We start from the raw sequence: 21,202 nt of genomic DNA on the forward strand, positions 1-21,202 counted from the left end.
GGAGCAGGGTGCCAGGGGCCAGGGGGTGGCGGAGGTGGAAAGGCAGGCGGGGGTGGGATTCCAGGAGGCAGCTCTCCCTGTGTGGAGGGAAGGCACACAGAGGTCTGGAGCTGAGGGAAGGGCAGGGTCGCGGCCACTAACAGGACATACAGAATAAGAACAACAAACATGTTAGGAGATATTATTTAATTGGAGCTCACAATTACTGTAGATGTGCTGAGTAATGCATGTTTTAAAACAAAAAAGAAAGGCCCCAAAAGTCCTCACACATTGGAGGTCCCCTGGGACCGAAACCATCTACTTGTCCTCCTCCCGTCTGTGAACATGTTGAACAATGTGGAATTGATAAGAGCAAGTCAGTGATGATGACAAACCCTTTCTTCTAACACAAATGTTCAGTGAAAGCATGGTAACGACAATTCAGAAACATCTCAAACATCAATGACATAGATAGAGAGTGGAATTAGATATTAAAAAAATACCTGCTGATCTTGAGGAATCACCATCTCTGGGGCCTCTGTCTGGTCTCTCAGTTCTGTGCAGCTCTTTCTGCATCTGAGAAAGACATTTTGAGAAAGAAAAAAGCATCTCAACAATTGTTTTGTTAAAAATATTGTTTAATATTTCTCAATACAAATTCTAATTGAAACATGAGAGAGATTATAGAGAGATTGTAACACTGCACCTGAAAAGACAATGAAATATGATTGCACTGAGAGCCACAACACCAACCGAAGACACAATGGCGAGGATGACTATTCCCTCTTTCATCTTTTGAAAGGCTGAGGGCATAAAGCAAAGTTGCACTATAAAATCACATCAAAGAGAAATATGTATATAGAAAAGAGAAAATAAATGTTTCCTCAAAGCAGCTCAGTGCAGTGTACAGTACTTACAGCTCACAAATACACTAGCAAATGTAGTCTTCGTCTCATTCAGATGATTTGCTGTACAGATGTACCTTCCAGAATGTTCAGCTGTCACCATTGGAATGACCAGAGTGGCTGTCTGACTGCCACTCATCAGTGGTTTGTCGGATCCAGCTACAGTCCAAATGACATTCGATGGAGGGTAGCTTTGGGCCTCACAGGTCAAGATCAGCGTACCATCTTTTTCCAACATAGTTTCACCAGTAATTATGGGTTGTTTCAGTCCTAGTGGCACAACAAACACAAATGTGTTCTTTTTTTTTACAACTGTAACCAGATGGGTTCATTTGGTTATTTGTACACACAGAGTTATAAAAGTAACAATAGTTAATACCTGTGACTTTGAGGGGCTTTTTGAAGTAAGTCCTTATTGCTACAGGGCGTCCATTGCTTTCACCGTTAACTCCAACTTGAAGGGATCCAGTCATGGAGGGGCTGACGTCATTGATGAGGATACTGCAGTTCATTTTGCTGAGATCTGGCTCCAAGAGGGACACTAGACCCCTGAAAGGGCCCTTAGCTGCATTGACATCCGCAGAGTCGAAAATGACGTCATCCTTCCCACATACAGGTTTAGATTCACATTGCATCAGTATCACAGACGTGGGGTTGAAATCAGCACGATGAGTGAAACTACAGCTGAATAGAGCACCTGTCCCAGGTTCAGCTGTTATGGGGTCTCCATTGTCGTAGATGATTTTGTCAACAGCACCATAATCAGAATCTGTTTAAAGCAAAGACATATCCTACTGTAAGCAAATATCTTTAAATTATATCATTTTCTTTTCCTATTTTCTAAACATATTTCATGATGAATTGTGAGATGGTTCAAAACAAACCATTTAAAAAGTTTGCATATCAGAACATAACTAAATAAAGTGTGTGAAAACAACACAATATACATAAAGATTAGCCTACCTCTTGTGCCACTTATCACAAAAGCAAAGAGCAGCAATTGCGCTAAGATGAGAAGAACCAGCTTCATTCTTCTACTGTAGTTCCACAGTCCACAGTGTTCCTTTAAAAAGCACACAAATATTCTGTAATTAATTCATACTGATTACCTGGGGAAACTCACATTCATCATTTTCTGCTGTGATCTTATAGGCTATGAAGAATAACAAAACAGATATTGCTTTTTTAATATTGCTGTTAAATCAAGCAATTAGGACATGTTATCAGGTGCAATTATAACTTTGAAGGATGATTTTTTTGTTGCACAGTGAAATAACTGCACCGCAATCTGAGACTGAATGAAAGTTGTAGTGCGTGCGAGCCATTGAGTCACAAAACAAGCATAAGGGTTAAATAAAGAATAAAAGGCGAACAGAACACAAGTGGCTAATTATGTGGACACACAATGATGATGTCATAATTTATAGCCTATCTATCTTGAAAATGTTCTATCATCGAGTTTCATGGGCATGTGGTATTTTGACCACTGTTTGCCCACTAGAGGGCAATGTTTGTTAACCTATGTGATAGACCAGAGAGATTCATTTGCAGGATAGGCCTGCTGATGAGAGGTCACTTTTGCTTAAACCGGATCAAACAGTGTTGCCATGTCTGCTTATTATAAGCGACTTGTTAACCAATGAAGACGCGCTGTAAGCTTGTAGGTTGGCTATTTTCAATATATATATATATATATATATATACACACACTCCTGAATGATGCACTAAATATCAGTCAGTCAGAAGAATGATTGTTTTGTTGAAGTTTACATTTCCTACACCCACCACAAACCACGATGATATGTGTTGCTATGGGAGCCTTTTTATTCTATTAGAATTACTTTTGTTTACAAAGAAATGAAGCACTTTATTTTCAGCAGTCATACAGAATGATTGATTTTTTTTTTAACTTGCATTTGCTCCTACATTCTGCCACGATGATATGTGTTGCTATGGGAGCTTTTTTATTTTTGTATTTTGTTAGAATACATTTTGTTTAATAAACAACAGAAGTTGTTCAAAGATTGTGTCTCATGATGAGTCATTATCTGTTTGAGCCCAGGTGTTTGAATTTGAATATTTTTTTAGGCAAAAAATACATGAAATACATTTGAAATACTTCCAAAAAAGTCCTTGTTTCCATTGAGGTCCTTAGTATTCAATTCATAGTCAAATGGTTTTCATTTAGTCTGTAAGTTATGAATTCATACACAGTAAAAGTCTTAGTGTTGATATAATTGAAATGAGTGTACAAATAGAACCAAATGGACCCGTCATGTGTACAGAACACTTTTCAGAGTTAAATCAACAATGAGGATTTTACAATGTAGGCTGCAGAAAAGAAAAAAAAACAACTGCTAATGTTGAAAATGCAAAGTCAGACTTTTGGGGAGAAAGGATACAATTACTGGGGGCGAGAAAAAAAAAGTAACTAAGTAATAAGTAACTAGTTACTTTTGGCAGGTAGTAATAAGTAAAGTAACTACATTACTTTTTAAACAAGTAATATGTAATAAGTAACATATTACTATGTTGTAGTAACTATTCCAACACTGGTGTTGGCTAGTGAGGCGCGTCCTAGCGAGACCTGACAGAATGGGTTTCATTGAGCGCATACTGGTTGCACGCAAACTGGTTCTTATCAGTGTGACGTCGTCTGTTAAGGGGTCTATAGGCAGGTAATGGGGAAGGCTATTTGGATACAGCAGGATAGGTGGGCACTAGGGACATCTGGGCACCTCGGTCGTAACCCGCACGTGACCACTACTGAGCCAACCGGCGTTTGATGCGCTCCCTAGCAGGCAGTCGCAGCGTGATGACGTATACACTAGCGTCTGTTTTATCAACAGAGTCGCGCAGTTTTAATACACTTTTTCAAGTTCGTTTTAGAGTCAAATATAGAATACAAAGTGACTTATCTCCCACAGGATACAAGTGTCATGGACCATAGGTTTTCAATCGTTGCCCCAGAAATCTGTGACACAGCCCTGTTATTTGTATAACACAGTGTTTATCCAGCACAAAAGGTTAGCCACTATTTTAGCCACCCAGGATGCTACCTCCCGCAGATCTTCACGAATGTGAACCATGCGACCACTTAACCACATAGCTTGTTATCTCTATTTTATCATTATTATCATTTCATTTCATTTTTTTAAACAGTGTAATCAACACTAAAGTACGGCAGATTGGTCAATTCCACACCCAATCAGCCAAACCATTTATACCTGTTCTTTTAACATTAGCAACCATTGTAACAATCGTAGCCTATATCTTTCCTATACACTCACTGTCCTATTATTTGCAGCTATACCAAGCAATACAATAAATCACAATGCAAAGCTCTAACCTCTATAAACGTTAAAAAGCACACAAATATTCTGTAATTAATTCATACTGATATGGGGAAACTCACATACATCATTTTCTGTTGTGATCTTATAGGCTATGAAGAATAACAAAACAGATATTGCTTTTTTAATATTGCTGTTAAATCAAGCAATTAGGACATGTTATCAGGTGCAATTATAACTTTGAAGGATTTTTTTGTTGCACAGTGAAATAACTGCACCGCAACCTGAGACTGAATGAAAGTTGTAGTGCGTGTGAGCCATTGAGTCACAAAACAAGCATAAGGGTTAAATAAAGAATAAAAGGCGAACAGAACACAAGTGGCTAATTATGTGGACACACAATGATGATGTGATGTCATAATTTATAGCCTATCTATCTTGAAAATGTTCTATCATCGAGTTTCATGGGCATGTGGTATTTTGACCACTGTTTGCCCACTAGAGGGCAATGTTTGTTAACCTATGTGATAGACCAGAGAGATTCATTTGCAGGATAGGCCTGCTGTTGAGAGGTCACTTTTGCTAGGTGCTTGTGAGTTGTGAAGACAATTGTATGTATTTTAGTTGTATGATAAGTTGACCTAACAGTTTTTGTTATTTTCTCATAAAATATCAAATCAGAACCGAATGAAGACCGTCATGGGTGAAATGTTGTTGAATGAAGCATGGGAGAGCAATACTGTGTACGGACATGACCTTGCTTTACTTAAAATCAGATTCAACCTGAAACATTGTTCCTATAGGAACATAGGCCTCCACGGTGGGAACAAGCCAAGCCATCTGACAAGAACCAGTACGAACCAGGGCAAAGGGAAATGCTAAGCTGCCCCCCCCCCAACCATCCGTCCTTTTCTTGCACTATTATGCCTGAACTGCACCTACTACTGTATATAGAATATACTGTGAAGTTGTTTACACAAAGTTAGGTGGCAGGTGGCATGCTGTTGGTGTATACACCAAGTTACTTTTTATGCACATGTACATTTGATGATGCTCTTTTTATTCTCTTTTTGCTCTTTTTTGCACTCTTTCTTTTCTTTAAATCTTGTTACGATTTCTCTCATTGTTCTGTTGTTGTTATTACCTATGCTGCTGCATTGTCTGGAGGAAGCCAAACCAAAATAAGTGTTACTCTTATGTACCTGTACACAAGACGTAACAATAAAGTACAACGTTGAACCTTGAACCTTGAGCCATTTCACACACAGCCTCATGAGGAAACACTTTCAAATCAGCTTTTCACAGACATTTAATTTTGCATTTTATATTTTATGTTAAAGGGGCTGTAAAAAAAAAAGTGTGCTTTTTAAAAAAAAATAGCTCAGTTCTGACTGCAATGGGGAGTTTATTCCAGGGAGTCAGACAGCATTCCTGTTTTAGCTGATAAGTGAGCCCCGCTCACTTATCTTGTAGGGTTTGATTCGGCCTTGAAGGTGTGGGGGTGCCATGTGAATGAATGGTTGCCTTGTATAGGCCATCATTGTGTTGTACTCTGGATCATTTGGACACATAAAGGATTGTTGTAACACACACACACACACACACACACACACACACACACACACACACACACACACACACACACACACACACACACACACACACACACACACACACACACATTCTTGAAATGACTTGGATCTTCTGATTAAAAAGAAACATCATTCCTCTTCCCATAGATCCACACACACATACCTGTCTGCCCCCCCCTCTCTGTGTTCTATCTCTCTCCCTCTCCCCCCTCTCTCTTCTCTCTCAAAAGTGGAACAAAACAATCAAAACAAAACAATGTATGTACAATTAAATAAGGTGTGTTCTCTCTCTGTGTGTGTTCTATCTCAGTGGTTCTCAACCTTTTCAGGCCACGACCCCCAACAATAATCATATATGAACTGGGGACCCCCCCACCCTGACAAGCACTTGGAATTGTAGGAGATGAGGCATTACATTTAGATTTGTCTCGGTTCCACACAAATATAGTGAACATATGTATCATAATGCCTCTTTCTTATATTATTTGACAATTTGGCCAATGTTTGACCAGTTTTTATAATATAGTTTGTTGATTAATTTTGATGCAGTAATGGACTTTTTTAAATTTCGTTTATTTTCTATAGGTATTAAATTAGTATAGGACAATTAGGTATTTAAAGTCCTTAAATTGCCACTTTACTGTCATCTGGAGATCCCCCCAATCATGTGAGGACCCCGACCAACAGGTTGAGAACCTGTGCATGCGTGCGTGCGTGCGTGCACGTGTGCGTGTGTCTCTCTCTATTATGACTAGAATGGGTAATGAATGACTATGTAATCCCGCCATTTTCTCAAAATTAGTGGCATATAAAATAAGTGGTCAATAATATTACCAGAAACCATAGGCATTAGGCAGGTAATGGGGAAGGCTATTTGGATACAGCAGGATAGGTGGGCACTAGGGACATCTGGGCACCTCGGTCATAATCCGCACTAGCTCCGACGGAACCTCTCCCTCCGCTGTATAGCTCCGAGATGAGGTTCCTCGTTGTCGCACATGTTTCTTACCCCTTTCTGCACATCGTATCTAAAAAGTAAAGCTTTTCCGCCATTCTCTCAGATGTTTTAAGTTCTAGCGCACCATAAAATCTATCCAACGAGTTGAAAAAAGTATTTAATTCGCCTCTGTCCTCAGCCGGTTCCATAATATTTTGCATTAGAAGATGCAATTCAACATTTGACCAGTAGGGGGATCAGTATTGTTATCTCTACGGGCTTAAAAACATGTAACCGGATGAGGACAGAGGCAAATTAAATACTTTCTTCAACTCGTTGGATAGCTTTTATTGTGCGCTAGAACTTATAACATCTGAGAGAATGGCGGAAAACCTTTACTTTTTGGATAAGATGTGCAGAAAGGGGTAAGAAACATGTAAAGTGGAAAATGTGCGACAATGTCCTGCTCAAACGGCAGAGGGGAACGAGGAACCTCATCTCGGAGCTGTACAGCGGAGGGAGAGGTTCCGTAGGGGCTAAACCCTCACGTGACCACTACTGAGCCAACCGGCGTTTGATGCGTTCCCTAGCAGGCAGTCGCAGCGTGATGATGACGTATACGCTAGCGTCTGTTTTGTCAACAGAGTCGCGCAATTTTAATACACCTTTTCAAGTTCGTTTTATAGTCAAATATAGAATACAAAGTGACTTATCTCCCACAGGATACAAGTGTCATGGACCATAGGTTTTCAATCGTTGCCCCAGAAATCTGTGACACAGCCCCGTTATTTGTACAACACAGTGTTTATCCAGCACAAAATGTTAGCCACTTCTTTAGCCACCAGGATGCTACCTCCATTATGGAGCGATCGCACATGTGAACCATGCAACCATTTAATCACAGCTTGTTATCTCTATTTGATCATTATTATCATTTCATTTATTTTAATTTTTTTTGTAACAGTCGTATTCGCTATCGCACCGTATAACACAACAACACTAAAGTACGGCAGATTGGTCAATTCCACACCCAATCAGCCAAAGCCCCATTTATACCTGTTCTTTTAACATTAGCAATCATCGTAACAATCGTAGCTTTCCTATACACTCACTGTCCTATTATTTGCAGCTATACCAAGCAATACAATAAATCACAATGCAAAGTTCTTATAACCTCTATAAACGTTAAAAAGCACACAAATATTCTGTAATTAATTCATACTGATTACCTGGGGAAACTCACATACATAATTTTCTGTTCTTATAGGTCTTATAGGCTATGAAAAACAAAACAGATATTGCTTTTTTTTTATATTGCTGTTAAATCAAGCAATTAGGACATGTTATCATAGGTGCAATTTTAACTTTGAAGGATGATTTCTTTGTTGCACAGTGAAATAACTGAGACTTTGAAAGTTGTAGTGCGTGCGAGCCATCGAGTCACAAAACAAGCATAAGGGTTAAATAAAGAATAAAAGGACATAATTAACACAAGTGGCTAATTATGTGGACACACAATGATGTCATAATTTATAGCCTATATCTATCTCGAAAATGTTATATCATCGAGTTTATTAGGCTAAAAGCAATGGTTCAAAATAAACCATACAGGTCCTGAACGATAAAGTCCCCCATAATTATTCTTTACCTGGTAAGACGCAGACGAGTTTTAAGCATGTAAAGGCCTAGCAGATTAATAACAAAATTAAAAAATAAATAAATGTGGTGATGTGAATTACCTGAATCAGTGTCTTCTAGCTGGCTTGAAGGGAACCAAAATGAAGTCTCTGAATGCCGTGAAATGTATGAGGAATCCGTTGTCTCCGGTGATTGGTGCAGCATCACCATGGTAAGTTAGATACAAAAATAAACATAATAACTTTTGTCCATGTGCTGTCACAATACATGCTTTGTGTGTCTGAGAGAGAGAGAGAGAGAGAGAGAGAGAGAGAGAGAGAGAGAGAGAGAGAGAGAGAGAGAAACGAGGATCTTGGAACAGTTATTACTGTAAATGCTGGATAGTGTGGTTTACAAAACTTTGACTTTTAGGCTCAATTAGTCAGTTATTGTTGACAAACGTCTTTTCTAAAACCTTTTACAATACTATGGAGAAACTAAAGAAAGGTTGGAGGAGTAGAATCATTGGAAAGCAGGTCTCTCTAACAAAGTGCGGGGGGGGGGCGCTCAATGCCCCAGATACTTATCTCACTAAAGAGGGATGGACCATGGATGCCCAAGGTCGCTGTCTAAGGTGCTGAAAACAACAGCTTTTTCTGTCTGCAATCCAGACTGCCAGGCCATTATGCTAATATAAACTGTCACTAAACCTAAATGAAGCACTGGCAATTAACCTTATTGCCTGCACCTGCATTTACCAACCCATCAACATAATGTGACGTGAAAAAGGCCCATTAATTTGCAACAGACATGAGATTGTGAGATAACTATCTAGTGCAGGGGTGGGCTATGTTTCCACACTCACTCCAGAGGGCCACATTGCATATATACTGTCAGAGGGCAGACACCTCTTATCTCCGTATTTTAACTTTTTCCGTAAATAATGCTATTAAAAATAGCAAAAATAGCCGATCTACAAGCTCAAAACACATGCTGTGTGGCACATTTTGAGCCTGTAGATCTGCTATTTTTGCTATTTTTGAATTGTAATCCTGATTTCTTTTTGCTATTTTTGAATTGTAATCCTGAAAAGTAACTTTTTATTTAATTTCAAATGCATTTAGTTATACTTACGTTAACTTTATGAACTTAAATACAAATACATTTGACATAAAAAAGACAACGTTATTTTTATACTTGTCATTAAGCTACTAATAGACTGAAGTAATTAAAGCAGGTCATGTTTGCATGTTTGGAATTGTAACAGCTGAAATCAATTATATATCAGTATTCTGATATTGCCTGACATGTACTCCTAGAGACAAACAAAACATTCAGCTATCTCTTGGTCCTATCAGTAAAAAAAACCCGCTTATTTCCACCTGCCTCTCTTGATTGAACTTTTACTCAGTGGAGCAGAAAAGGACTGTCTTGTTTTAAAAAATAATAATATATATATATATATATATATATATAGCTGCAAGCAGCAATAATACGGGGCCAGTGAATGCAGAAAAAATAAAGAAAGAAAATGATAAGTAATATGCACAATAATAAGCCATAGAACACTGAAGAAGACTGAACTTGAGAGAAAGAAAATCATGCAATTAACATGAGCATTTTAAACCCTCACTAGCCCTAACTTCAGTAAAACTATGCCTACCCCTATCCTCAAGAAATACTATGCGTAAGCCTAAGAATGCCAAATCACGATCACCTCAACACATTGTCGGGGACAGGGATCGAGCCAGTGACCTCCGGACTCATAGGCTGCCTTTCTTCTCATTGAGCTAGATATATGGCCTCCCTGACTGTGCCTGTTGACATCTATAAGTCTTTCCGTCCCTGATGGACCAAGCCTCTGTTTTGCTAACTACTCTAGATCACTGGTTCCCTAACCATCTACCGATAGAGCAATTGTATGTCTCCTCGGAACAGAAATTGTTGAAAGTAGCCGATCTACAAGCTCACAAAACGTTGCTATCTGAAAAGTTGTGTGATTGTAGATCGGCTATTTTCACAATGAAGTATGTCACACATTGTAAAAACATACTCTCAAATAAGCATTTCATGTTATCTTTAAAATTTGCACATGCATTATTTGATGCAGTCATGTTTTGTGCGATGCAATTGAAAAGTGGAATGACCCACCTACAGACAGACAGACTGACAGACAGACAGACAGACAGACTAATGGTGCGTTCACACGGGCAGATTAAAAAATACATGCTACCATTCATTTTCAATGGAAACCAGCGACATAAAGATTCAAAGATACATCCGACGTTTGTAGCTGTAGCTCTAGCGACAAAGATACAAAGCCACAAATTCAAGTAGAGCAGGGTTCAACTTCCAGATACAAAGCTACAAAGCTACAACTGTAGCTTTGTAACGTGTGAACGCACCTCTTCCCGTGCGTTCACACGGGAAGATTAAAAGATACAAAGATACAAAAATACACCGCCGTCGCTGTGTTGCTTTGTATCTGTGTTGTTCTCAACGCGGTCGCTGACGTCATCAAACGTGCAGAAATCGGAGCTACAGTTGTAGCTTTGTACAGAGTGATAGAGTGATAGAGAGACAGACAGACAGACAGACAGACAGACAGACAGACAGACAGACAGACAGACAGACAGACAGACAGACAGACAGAATGGTTCAGAAGCTGTGTTCACGTTCACTCTTCCATTGGATTCAATAGACTCCAACCTGCTTCCTGTCTCCTAAAAAGGCAGTCCACCTACGTCACACAGATACGGGAAGTAAACCGGAGATGGCATGTCTTGCTATTTCCGTCTTGGGTCGTACCAACAGCCCTCTAGAACTCGCTTTGCTATAGGAACATTGGTGACGCATATCAGCAGCATTAAAGTGTCCATACTGACAGTCAGGGATGTCATTTGGGGTCTCAGTGGATGGTAATTGCTCTCCCACCCCTAATGTGTTCGCGTTTAACATCAAATTCAGTTCATCTATGCATATATTTTCCACCTGAATACTGTATATATATTTTTTGCAGATGAATCTCATTTCAGCTCGGCGCTGTTCGCTCTCATCCATCTACATGTGACTATGTGACACACATGTTAACGTGTTGTCTTGTCTGTGTCCATGCGTTCATTAGCCACTTTCAACCTGGCTGTCCCTATTTTGGGCGACCATTGTCAAAAATGTAAATTTGTATTATAATTGTTTTCAAAAATAGGGTGCCACTGAACGAGGAGACCTAAGTGAATGGAGCACTATAGGGTTCCTCTTTCCCTCCTTTCTTTCCCTTCCCTTCCCTCTCTTCTTCCTTTTCTTTTGCTTTCCTTTTCCTTTACTATTTTACTCAGACCTTCTCTCTCTCCTTTTTCTCTCTTCTTTATTTGTTATTTTTTAAACATTTGTGAGTTATACAAAATAAGATTGTTTTAAATGTATCACAACGTGTTGTGAGCTTTGTAGATCAGCTATTTAAGCTAGTTTTTGAAATAGGGCTTTAATGGTCACTTTTTGTCCTCTTTTTTTTCTTTCTGAAATGACATCTCTGATGACAGTAAAGAACAGAATAGGTTATTTTGGTGTTTACATAACAGGTCAACAAGGAAGGCTGAAGATTGGCCCCCTTATCACCACAAATGTTGTTTTAGCAACCAACCAGTAAAAGGCAGATAACTGTGTTTTGTGGTGACTCTTGCTGACTCAGTTTGGTGGCAAGTCTGAGTCTATATTCATCACTGTGGTGGAAGAAGTGCTCAGATTTTTTACTTAAAGGGATAGTTCACCCCCAAAATGACTTTTTTTCTGTCGATTAGTCACCCCATGGAGACTTGAATTCATGGATATTTTTTTTGTTTTTGTCGCATTCCTAAGACAATAATTTGATGGCCGGCAGCGGTTCCGGTAGGAGACACAAAGAGTCTCCTTTGTGTCTCCTACCGGAACAGCTGCCTACCGTTCTTCTGGTCATCAAATAATTGTTTATTATTATTAATTATTATTATTAATTTGACAAAAACAAAATATATCGATAGAATAATCGCTAAGAAAATAATTGATAGTGGCAGGTAGCCCTAATAATTTAGACTGATGGAGAGATTGATTAAACTTATTTTTTTTGTTGTTGTCTGTTTAGCTCTTTTAGATGACGTATATGTCCAACAAGAGCCACACACACACACACACACACACACACACACACACACACACACACACACACACACACACACACACACACACACACACACACACACACACACACACACACACACACACACACACACACACACACCCCTTATATATTGACCTATCATCAATGCCGTGAATGATATATTTGTGTCTCTCTCCTCAAGGTGGCGATAAATACATTCCTAAGGAGAAGGTGGCCTACACAGAATTTTGGTGAGTTGTTTTTAGTTGTTTGAAATGTTCACCAGTTCTTCTCTCTATAATATAGTGTCTCTCCCCGTATTATGTGGGACAATACATTTACCTGAAACCAGTCACTGTCATGGCCATTGTCAGTCAATGCACCTTACAGTAAAATATATAAAATATACTAGTAGATAATTATGTAATACAGTCTTTGTTACTGTGACTTCAGACTGTAAACGGGAACCTGCTCAGGATTCCCACGGAGGTATTGCTGCAGAGAATTTAGCAGGGACCTCGGTTGGTGAGTCTGCAGCTGTCAACCTGCTGGACTGGGTTGACCTGGGTCAGCAGGTGGTCCTGGTCCTGGAGAGACCCGTCCCCTCCATGGACCTGTTTGACTACATCATGGAAAGAGGAGGCAGAGGTGTTTTAACAAGGGTCTCGAATCCCACGTAGCTAAACTTGAAAAAGAAAGAAACAAGCTAAGAAACAAGGTTAATGGCATGCTCGAATTAGCAGAAAAAAGCTTCCTCGATGACAAAATTGAGGAAAATAAAAGCAAACCACGAGAGCTTTGGAAGCTATTCAACAACCTACTAGGCTGCAGCAAGAAATTGAAAACCAGGTTTACAAACATAAGCCTCAAGGTGAATGACACTCTCATCACATCCAAACATGAAGTGAGTAAAATCCTCAACATATTCTTCACGACCATAACCTCAGATTTGGTTGAAAAACTACACCCTCACTCTGGGTGCTATGGTGAAGAGCATGTTGACTCATTTTACGAAAAACAGGGTGTACGCAAAGATGATTTTAAACTCTCCCCTGTGAAAACAGAAGAGGTGTTTAAAAAATGGAGTGCTCTTCATCAACACAAAGCCACAGGCCTCGACAATATCCCCGCCAAATTTCTAAAAGACTCGGCCGCCTCCATTGCTCCAATCATTACCCACATAATAAACCTCTCCATCATACAGGGACGGGTCCCTAACGATTTCAAAAAAGCAAGGGTGACCCCTCTGTACAAAAAAGGAAACAAATTAGACCCTGGCAACTACCGCCCTATTTCTATTCTTAGCTCCATCTCGAAAGTCATGGAAAAAATAGTCTATGAACAGGTCGATAAGTATCTTGCCGAAAAAAATCTAATCTACAAATTCCAATCTGGTTTCAGAACAAACCACTCCACTGACACATGCCTTCTCTATTTGAACGACTCTATCAAACAAGATGTTGACAAGGGCATATATTGCGGCATGGTCATGCTGGACCTCCAGAAGGCCTTTGACACCGTCAATCACCCAATTATGATCAATAAGCTCAAAGCAATAGGTTTTGATGATACGTCAGTGAACTGGATGAGATCCTACCTGGAAGGGAGGGAGCAAGTGGTGGAAGTAAACGGCACCCAGTCCCCCCCCCTCCCTGTGACTTGTGGTGTCCCACAAGGAAGTATACTAGGACCTTTACTGTTCCTGATATATGTGAATGACATGTCATCGGCCTGCGACTGCAAGCTGTTCCTGTTCGCAGATGACTCGGCCCTGCTAGTCTCGGACAGGGACAGGCTGCAGGTTGAGAAAACTCTCAGCTCCGAACTCAACAAGATCTGCATCTGGCTCTCTGACAACAAACTTTCATTACACCTGGGTAAAACTGAATCCATCCTCTTTGGATCCAGTCCTAACCTTAGCAAGGCAGAGAGTTTCACGATCAAAGTGGGTGATGATGTCATCAAAAGAAAGGATGAAATTACCTACCTGGGCTCCATCTTGGAGGCAAACCTCTCTGGTAACAAAAACTCCGAAAAAGTGATCAAAAATGTCAACCAAACAACACGCTATTTGTGGAGGATTGATCGCCTAGTCAGTAAGAATACTCTGAAGATTCTTGCAGGGGCCCTCATTCAAGGTCATTATGATTATGCATGCACTTCATGGTATCACAACACCTCCAAGGCCTTAAAAACAAGGCTCCAAACATCCCAAAACAAACTTGTAAGGCTACTTCTTGGCCTCAATCACAGAACCCATCTAACCCCTGCTCATTTTGCTAGGATTGGATGGCTTAGGGTTGAGGACAGAGTAGAGCAACTTGCTATAGGCCTGGTCTTCAAGATACACCACAACATTGGGATCCCCCTGTATTTGTCAAAATACTTCCAAAATGTTAATGCAGTCCATGATCATAACACCAGAGGCAGCTCCACGGATCATGTTCAACCCAGATTTGGCTCAACTAAGGGTATGAACTCGTTCTCATGCTATTCAACAAAAATGTGGAATGCCCTACCAAAAGGAGTAAAGGAGTGTAAAACCCTACTCACTTTCAAAACCTACCCCCCCTACCCCCCCCCCCCTCCTTCATTTTCCTCTTTTGTATATATATATATTATTTTTTTTCTCTCGTCATACCAGTAACCTGAAAGCTGATTGTATGACATTCTGTATAGTAGTGTGTATATCTGCCTACCTCTTATATTTCATCATGATTTGTGTGCATGGGGTTCTCATCTTAAACAAGCTTAGTGCTTAATGAGGGTTTCCAGTTTAGTAGACCTTGTATTGTGAATTTGTACTTCCATGTACTGTTATGTACTGTCATGTACTATTCTCATGTCTTTCTAAATAAACTACATCAATCAATCAATCAATCAATCAATCTCTCTCTCTGCTCTCTCTCTCTCTCTCTCTCTCTCTCTCTCTCTCTCTCTCTCTCTCTCTCTCTCTCTCTCTCTCTCTCTCTCTCTCTCTCTCTCCTCTCTCTCTCTCTCTCTCTCTCTCTCTCTCTGCTCTCTGCTCTCTGCTCTCTCATAGACCATAATAGAGCAGCTAGTGGACGCACTGATAGAGTTCCATCATAAAGGTGTTGTCCACAGCAGGGACATCAAGCCGGAGAACATAATAGTATTAGTGCAGACAGGGTCCAGTAGTCAGGGTCATAGACTTTGGCTGTAGCTGCGCCCAGACAGATGAGGAACATGCCGACATGGCTGGTACAATATTGTTTTGTCTTTTTCTTTTTTGTGTGCCAACTTTCCCCATTATGGCTCTATTCACAGCAGCCATATTATGAAGACATTCACAGGTGTTACCAATGATACTAATGAAGGCTCTGTTCCATTCTGGTCAAACAGAATCAGGGTGCTGATATTGCAGGGTGCATGTTGGCCCACTGGAAACACTCTGTTACACCAGTGGGTCTACAGTTGGGGTCCAGGGACCCTCATGGGCTTCCAAATGGCCCCTTGCAGGTGTGTAACTCTGAGAGTGTACAAATGGAACCAAATGGACCCGTAAGGGTCCATTTGGTTCCATTTGTACACTCTCAGAGTTATGGGGGTCCTGGAAACCACTGTGCTACACTAAATGGAACAGAGCCAAAATGCCTCAAATCATGAACACAGCATGCAATTTTGGTGAAATTTTGCACGCATATTTCCACTATGCCGAGGAAGAAATGCCACTTGAAAATTTCCAAATCAGCCTCATGGTGGCGCTATAACAGGCCGATTCATGTTTTTACCTATAACTGCACCGATCTGTGTAAAACTTTGTATGCGCACTCCCTAGAGGTCAAGGAAAAACCTTTGCCCTGCATTTTTCCCATCTGCCTTTTATAGCGCCACCAGGAGGCCGACTTATGTAAAACACATTTCTTTATATTACTCCTTCCGATTTTATCCAAATTTCACGCAAATCGGTACACATGATCTCCATAGTCATGTGATCAAGACGGATGTGTTTGATTTTTCATATTCCATCCTCATTGGCTAAGATTGACATCTAAAGTTTGCAGTAGTGGCTTGTTTTGAACAAAATTCCGCAAATCATGAACGCACCGTCCGATTGCGGTCAAACTTTGCACACACATTCACACTATGTTGAGGAACAAATGCCACCCTTTTAACATTGGCCTGTTATAGCGCCACCAGCAGGTCTAATTTAGCAAAAAAAAAAATTGCACAAAATGCCTCAAACCATGAATGCAGTGTCCGATTGCCGTGCAAGGCCTAAGAACAAATGGTACCCTTTAAACATGGGCCTATTATAGCGCCACCAGGAGTCCACAATAACCTACCTGACCTGGCGGAGACCTGTGCTCCGAGGAGCACTTTTTCTAGTTAGTTCTCACTTGATCTTACCCTTTCTTTCTCTCTGTGTGGATTCTAGGAACCTTGGATTACTTCCCTCCAGAGTTCTTTGGAGTTGGGCGCCACAGGGCAGTCCCCTACACCGTGTGGCAACTTGGAGTGGTGATGTACACCATCTTGTTTGGACGCTTTCCCTTCAACTTGTTCGATGACATCGCCCTCCAAGAGCCACAGATGAACACTGAGCAGCTGTCTCAATGTAAGCCATACACACACTCAAGTACACAGCAAAATACTTCCTTATTTTTGAGCGGTGCAACCGCTCCTATAAGACGGTTTAGGACCAACCGTGGTGAAAGTTTTTCTTTCCGTCGTGAAAATTTGTCTTTCGCTGTGACGCCATGCTGTGGAAAACACGCCCATAGGCTAAGCTTTGTAGGACGTGCTGTGATTGGCTAGCGAGACACATGATGAAATTAACTTCAAACTTTGCAGACGCGCTGTGATTGGCTAGCGAGACGCATGATGAAATTAATAATAATGTAAAAAATATAAGCACTAAAAAGTGTCACTTCGCAGGATGTGCTGTGATTGGCTACCGAGATGCATGATGAAATTAACTTTGAACTTCGCAGACGCGCTGTGATTGGCTAGCGAGACGCATGATGAAATTAATAACTCCGCGAAATTAATAGCACCGCTCACTTCACACTGGGTGTGATTTTGACTTTAATGGCTTTAATGTACTGTACCACATGCTGTTTACATTTCTGACTCATAAAGTATTCAGTAAAATAAAATAAACTATGAATGATTGTACAAATGGACCCGCACTCACCCACTTTTACACTCCAACTGTTACATTTAGACTGCGTATGGATGTATGCAAACATGCTTGTCTGCATGCAGTCTCTTTCTCTCACCCACAGTACACACACACACACACACACACACACACACACACACACACACACACACACACACACACACACACACACACACACACACACACACACACACACACACACACACACACACACACACGGTTCAAGGTTAAGTTAACCCATGAAGACCGGGAACGCATCTGTGTGTCATTTTTAGAGTTCTTTGGCTATTCAAAAATAGCAGATGAGCTTGTAGATCTGCTATTTTTGAATAGCCCAAAGAAATCTAAAATGACACAGATGCGTTCCATTTTGTGCCAGGGGTACCCAAGACAAGATTTGTGTATTTAAAATCTACAAGCTCACAACCATACACCATGCGACGCATTGTGAGCTTGTAGATCGGCTATTTTCAACCTTATCATGGTGGCAGCACCATGATTGGAACGTTTGGATTTCAGGAACATCTTCTGTATAGTAAGCAGTTCTTTCATTTGTTGACTTAATTATACATTATAGTCACAACGTATATCTAGAGACGCTGTAGTTTATAGCCTGCTGTGTGTAATAATGCTGCTTCCATGTGCTTTTGACAGCTGTCTTGGAGGAGCTGGTGAACTCTTCTCCTCTGTGCTGATACATCTGGACTTTATTAACAGCTTTAACAAAATATCTATAAGCCAGAGAAGGTTGCTTGTAAAAAAAAAGAAAAAAGCTTTGGCTTTGATGCTATCTTAAAATAGATGAAGACCTATTTGACAGTGTAGACACAAAATAGCCTTGACATTAACGAGCGTCTGGACACAGACACACACACACACACACACACACACACACTCACACCTCCCCTCTGCAGTGCTCTAGTGACTGGAGTCTGTCTCGTTTCTCTCCAAAAGCCCTAAAATATATTTTTAATCTAATTAGTGCATTGTTTCTCAACATAGGGTCCGGGGTGCACCAGGGGTCCAAATGGACCCTTTGGGGAGTCTGTAACTCTTAAGAGTGTCCACTTGTACTCTCTCAAAGTGAAATGAACACAGGATTTTACAGTGTAGATTGGGGTCCCAGAGATTAAAAAGAAAATCAACTCAAATGGGGGTCCGTGGTCGAATGCATATCAAACTTGGGGTCCTTGAAATAAAAAATCACTGTGTTAGTGCACTCCAGCAGGGGGGTCCGGGGTCCCCCTAGTGGACTGAGGTCAAGGTTCGGGCATGCAGTAGTCCGCTGGGTGGTTCCCCTGGCAGAGGCGTCCAAAGCAGGCCAGAACCACGTCCAGCGCCGTGCTCACGGTGGACTGGACCTCCGCTTCTGTCCTCCCTCTGTCCTGGTTCACCTCCACCAGGTCCACGGCTGACAGGAGACCTGATGGACGGACGTCCATTCAGAGAGAATGTTACGTCAGACTATATAATTAACAAATTATTCTATGCAAACTTCTAAATACATTATTTATCAATCAAATTGGCAAACTCACAGGAGAAGAGTCCAATTAAGTGTTAATATTATTATATATAGTAAATTTAGCTCATTTTGAACCAAAATCCCATCATCGTGTACACTATAATGTATGCCCGACACACACACACACACACACACACACACACACACACACACACACACACACACACACACACACACACACACACACACACACACACATACACACATACATACATACATACATCATACACATATACATATACATATACATATACATATACATATATATATATATATATATATATATATATATATATATATATATATATATAGTGTTTGCACTGTCTCCCTTTTTGGCACGTTCAGCAGCAACACAATGATAATAGTTGTCAAAAAATAGTCCAAACATTATTCAAATGTTAAAACCAAATATAGACATAGATTTAACAAGCAGTAAAACTGTCTTCACAAATGAATTCTTGTGAGAAAAAAAATTAGGCCTATTTGGGCCTTGATGATGAGATATTGAAAATACTTTACTGTAAATGCTTTATTTGGTGTGAAGGCAGTACTGCATCGTAAATTTGAGTTGATTCACCAGGTACACATATTCCTTTTGGGGCAGACGCATCCCCTCCCCTGTCCGGGACGCGAACGGGCTTTTTGCGTGTGGTTGAAGGCAAGAGGGCGGGGGCCGGGTGGGGAGAGAGCCTGGCGACGCGAGCTATGTTAGTGCACTGAGTGGCAGTTGGGGGGCAAAGGAAAAAAAGTAGTCTGCGGTTGTGTGAAAAAGTGTCGTCTTAAGCGGGAGTCGAACCCACACTCTCAATGGGAATGGATTTAGAGTCCAATGATTAGCGAGGTGCGCCACTGAGGCCAGTGCTGAAAATGTGTATTTGGGCTGTATTAGGATGTGACGTCTTAACTCTTCTATTGTAGAGGAAAGAAGTCCCCGCCCGCACGCCCGCCCAATAGGGGGCTTCCCCCAACCGCATGCAAAAGGGCAGTTCGCGGCTGACAGACTACTAAAGCGTGAGTCGGGAAAAGTTTCTGTGTGGAGTTTTCACATTAATCACATTAAAACCAGGTAAGAGAGATATTATTTAATTGTTGTCAGTGGTGGAAAGTAACTAAAGTAAATGTACTTAAGTACTGTACTTATAAGTACAATTTTGATGTATTTGTTCGCTACTTTACTTGAGTATTTCCAATTTTCAATACTTACTTCTACTCCGCTACATCTCAGAGGCAAACATATTTGAAAACTTATGTTACTAGTTACTTAGATTATGTAGATTTTGATTATTATGAAAATAAAACATACAGTATTAAACCACTTCATTTCGGCTATTTGAAAATAGCCGATCACAGCCGATTTTAAAAGATTTTTATACATTTGAAAACTTGTGAAATGGGACAATCTGCATAATGAGTACTTTCAACTTTTGTTACTTTAAATACATTTTGATACCAATACTTTTGTACTTTTACTCAAGTAAATTTGTAATTCCGTCCGTAACACTGGACATACTGGGCAGGTGTTGCAGAGAAGAGACCCTGTGTGTGTGTGTGTGTGTGTGTGTGTGTGTGTGTGTGTGTGTGTGTGTGTGTGTGTGTGTGTGTGTGTGTGTGTGTGTGTTAAAGTAGCAATAAAAGAGCCATATTTAATAATAACCATACTTAAAAGTGACTCTTTAGAAATTGCATTCAATTACACTGTATGTGGGACTGGAGTTTATCCAGACATATATACATAAAGCGACAGTAAAAGAATAACATTCTCATTCAGAGAGAGAGAGAGAGAGAGAGAGAGAGAGAGAGAGAGAGAGAGAGAGAGAGAGAGAGAGAGAGGTGTGTTGAATGCACTTATTGTAAGTCGCTTTGGATAAAAGCGTCTGCTAAATGAATGTAATGTATAATAATCAAAGTGTTTTTGTGTTCAGATGGCTTTTCAACTCATCGTTATGATATCGCTAACACTTCAAGTGTTAGCGATTGCAGATCCTGGACGTCAACAGGCTGCTCCACATTCCTGTCCCTGGATGGTGTATATCAACGTAAATATACATATTTTTATACATATGAATATACATCATACAA

The 21,202-nt window shown here is 40.4% G+C and overlaps 1 pseudogene across 1 annotated transcript in view; it reads right to left on the minus strand.

Moving 5' to 3' along the window:
• The window catches only part of LOC308104924 (cytochrome c oxidase assembly protein COX11, mitochondrial-like), a 302,546-nt pseudogene that overhangs the window by 12,255 nt on the left and 269,089 nt on the right, over positions 1-21,202 (minus strand). The window lies entirely within an intron of this gene.

The sequence above is a fragment of the Gymnoscopelus braueri genome, assembly GCF_963280865.1.
Source record: "Gymnoscopelus braueri genome assembly, chromosome: 17".
Lineage (NCBI taxonomy): Eukaryota > Metazoa > Chordata > Actinopteri > Myctophiformes > Myctophidae > Gymnoscopelus > Gymnoscopelus braueri.